The 4,128-nt window shown below is 51.6% G+C and overlaps 1 pseudogene; it reads left to right on the top strand.

Moving 5' to 3' along the window:
* The first annotated feature begins 654 nt into the window (after window positions 1-654).
* On the top strand, window positions 655-3,153 carry LOC148054159 (uncharacterized; annotated as a pseudogene).
* Window positions 3,154-4,128: the final 975 nt, after the last annotated feature.

Genomic DNA, 4,128 nt, shown 5'->3' with positions numbered 1-4,128 from the left:
TGAAAACAGTGTTGATAACACAGGGATGTTTTCATTATTGCTGAACATTGCTTACACAGCATCAAGGCCTTTTCTGCTTCTCATACCACCCCACCAGCGAGTAGGCTGGGGGTGCACAAGAACTGACCAAAGGGATGTTCCATATCATATGACATCATTGCTCAGCAATAAAAGCTGGGGGAAGAAGAAGGAAGGGGAGGACATTCGGAGTGATGGCATTTGTCTTCCCAAGTTACCATTATGCATCATGGAGCCCTGCTTTCCTGGAGATGGCTGAACACCTGCCTGCTGGTGGGAAGTAGTCAATGAATTCCTTATTTTGCTTTGCTTGCGCGTGTGGCTTTTGCTTTACCTATGAAATTGTCTTTATCTCAACCCACAAGTTTTCTCCCTTTTACTCTTCCGATTCTCTCCCCCATCCCATTGTGGGGGAGTGAGTGAGCGGCTGTGTGGTAGTTAGTTGCTGGCTGGGGTTAAACCACAACGGTCCTTTTTTGGCGCCCAACGTGGGGTTCGAAGGTGTCAAGGACTGTTATGGAACCAGAATTGTCTTGACATTGCCGTTATACCGCCATCTTCTGGCTTCGACATCCAGCCCCTGACGAAACCGCCACAGGACGCCTGCGCAGAGACCAGGGTGCGAAAGGCGGAACCATGAACTGCACGTACGCCTGCGCAGAGACCAGGGCGCGAAAAGCAGAGACCAGGGTGCGAAAGGCGGAACCGTGAACTGCACGTACGCCTGCGCAGAGACCAGGGCACGAAAAGCAGAAGCACGAACTGCATGTACGCAGACACGTTCTGCGCATGTGCATGGCCCTATAAAAGGACCGCGTGCGCCTTTTGAGGGTCTCCTCTTCATCTTCTCCTCCTACCCTGTGCACTCCTGGGAAGCTGTTCCTGCGGACACAGAGGCTGGACCAGCTGGACATTTGACGGGATAACGCTGGACTTGGAGTGGTGGTAGCTAGTTCCCCCACATGGCCCTCCTCACCTGCCTGAGCACGCTCTTTCTTTCTCTCTTTTCTCTTGCCCGCTCTCTTGCTCTTTTTCCCTCCCTCTCTTTTCCCCCCGTCTCCCTACCCGGTCCTCACCCCTTTGTTCACCGAAATAAAGTCAAAGGGTTGTATGGCATCTGACCTCGTTTGCGTCTTAATCTCGTCCTTGGGATCGTATCGAAACCTCCCCCGACTTTGGATCGGGACATTTAATTAGCGTCACAGACAGGATCCCCTGAGACGAGAGTGCCGTACTACCTTGTTGTGGTGTGCTGTGTGATTGTGTGTGAACGAGATGTATGAGCAAGTACGAAGTGAGTGTGGAGTTCTGATCCGCGGTTCTGCTCTCCCACAAGGGAAGCAGCCGGAGACGAACGAAGCGTGAGGATGGAGTGAATGTTGGTTTTTCTTTGTTCATAGCTTACATATTAGTGTACGGTCTGGCCTCCTGAGAGCGTATAGGGGGAACATGGACTTTAAGGCGGGACCCTCTCAGGATGACACCCCCCCTTTGTAGGAATTTTTAGGTATTAGTTTACGTTTTGTCCTCCTGGGAGCGCATAGGGGAAACCTGGATACTGAAGTGTGACCCTCTCAGGACGAGATCCCCTTTGTAGGTGATGGCCGCCTGAAAGGCAGCCGATGTTTGTGACTATGTGCTTTCGCTGGATGAAGGGACAGAGAAATTGTATGACCTCTTGGAGGCGCACCAGTCTCGCCCCTCGCCCCAGGGACAAGATTGGGCAAGGGAACACTGTTTTCAGTTGCAGAGTGTGGTGGACAGAATAAGAATATTGCAGAAGGAGGCTAAGGTTAAGAGGGGGAAGGGAAAGGCCATAATCTGTGCAGTGTTAGGAGCGAGTCTGGCCACCGCGGCGGAGGAGAAAAATCAGAGGTCCTGTCGGATGGATACAGTGGTGAACTCCCTGCAGATGGTAATAAAAACCCTGCAGGAACAGTTGGAGGAGGAGAGGCGCCAAAATGCAATATTAAAAAATGAGTTGAGAAATCAACTTTTAAGGGAAGCGGATACACCACCGGGGGTAGAAACAATGCTCGTGGAGAAGGGGATACAGCAGATCTACCCCCAGGGGGATTTGCAAAGAGCCAAAGAGACCGTAGAGAGCCCCCCCCCCCCCCCCCCATGTACCCGCTGATCAAAACGGAGTATGTGTATGAGGACGAGGGTGACAATCGTCCCCAAGTTATTACTAAAGAGGTCCCGTTTACCGCAACTGAATTGGCAAAGCTGAGAAAGGACTTTGTGAGGAATACAAAGGAATCGGAGACCGAGTACATGTGGAGAGTGTCTTTGTCGGGGCGGGGGGGGGGATATGGGATCTTACTGTCAGAAAAAAAGGCAGAAGGGTATTGGGGTCCGGGTGTGTTTTTAACTACGGGTGATCTCCGAGCCCCATGGTCGTTGACCCAGAGAGCCGCGTACTGGGCTGGGGGGGTTGAGCCCCCTGGAGAGGAGAGACCCCTTAGCTATAACGGGCACGGTAGATCAATTAGTAGAGAGTGTGCAAAAGGCGGCGTGCCTTCAGATGATGTATGACCATGAGCTCAAGCCCAGCCTGGGCTCCCCAATGTTTATGCCTGTAGACCCGGAGAGAATGACCCCCCTGATACGGGGACTTCCGGACTCCCTGAAACCCATTGGGATCCAATTGCAAGGGAGGATTTATAACACCCCCAGGGAAGAAAGGATTGCAGCCGCTCGGGAGGGGATAACGACCCCTGACTACTGGTGGCCAGGGAAGAAAGTATGGACATGGGAGGAGGTAGCTCAGGAGTTAATTGACTTCAGGAGGAAATATGGCCCTGTTAGTGGACCACCCCAAAGAACCGAGACCAGGGCTGTGCGAGCGGCAGAACGAGTTAGTGGGCGGCAATCACCCCTTGGGAGCGGCCGGGACGCGGCCGGGACCCGACCGGGAAAGAAAAACCCCTGAGTCGACAGGGACTGTGGCAGTTGGGGCTCCAGAAAGGCATTCCCCGAGATTTAATGGACGGGCTTCCAACCAAGAAATTCGAGCAGCTCGTGCGGAGATGGTCAGAGCAAGGGGCCATTTCGAGGCCAACTCCTAGCACCCCACCCATGATAAACTTTGGGGAGAAACCAGCAGGGGAAGACAAGGCAGTGGAAAACTAAAACCTCCGCCCCCTGAAGGTGAGGGGGAGGGTGGAGGGTAGATGTTCATAAGACAACTCACCTGCAATACAAAGGGAGACTTGCTGCTTACGGTAGCGGTAGGACCAAAGAAAAGACCGGTAACCTTTTTAATCGACACGGGGGCACAAATTACTGCACTGAGGCGAACAGAAGCGGAACGATGCGGGATCTCAGTTCCCTCTAGAAACCTGATTGTTTTAAATGCTCTGGGAAAGACACACTCGGTACCTATGACCCCAGTGTCACTATGGTTACCAGGGGAGGACGGCCCTGTTAATACTATGGTGGCCATAGGATCTTTTCAAATGAATCTCTTAGGCATAGACGTTTTAAAGGGTAGACAGTGGCGCGACGTCTAGGGAAACTCATGGTCTTTCGGCATCCCCTGATACAAAAATTCACGGATGCTTCTCCTCACAGTCTGAATCCCCCCAAGGGAGAAACGGAGTATGCAGAGAGTCCCTGAAATGAAACTCAATAGCAACGTAGTTAGTTACTGTTAAGCAGGTATCCTTTATTGCAGCGCTGGGCAGCACTGGGGATTCTCCACCATAAGTGCTCCACTGATTTGGTGGACTTTCAGAGATTATATACTATAAAATCCTATATATTCACAGGATTTCCGAGAAATCATTTACATAAACATGAGATTTGCTGGAACTTATTAACGTATGCAAATGTCCGATCCGCACGCGCAGTCGTCTCCTGTGGTGGTCTTCAGGTGGTCTTTGGGGTCGTAGTCTTCTTCACTGTGTTCGCTGACTGACCTTTGCTTCTGCGCAAACTCGGTCCTAGGATCACATAAACGGTGTCCTTCAAGGCTGTTGTCATTCTTTTGTGACCTCCTATCTTCCATGTATTTGTTCTCCCAAGGCCCAGTTGTCTGAGATGGGATTATCCCGGAGCCCCCTTATCTTACAACCATTCTAACTACTCCCTAAATCACAAAGGCCT

This window comes from Nipponia nippon, unplaced genomic scaffold, assembly GCF_047370975.1.
Source record: "Nipponia nippon isolate SJK-2023a ecotype South Korea unplaced genomic scaffold, ASM4737097v1 scaffold_33, whole genome shotgun sequence".
In the NCBI taxonomy this organism is placed as follows: Eukaryota; Metazoa; Chordata; class Aves; order Pelecaniformes; family Threskiornithidae; genus Nipponia; species Nipponia nippon.
This window is presented reverse-complemented; position numbering and strand designations above follow the sequence as displayed.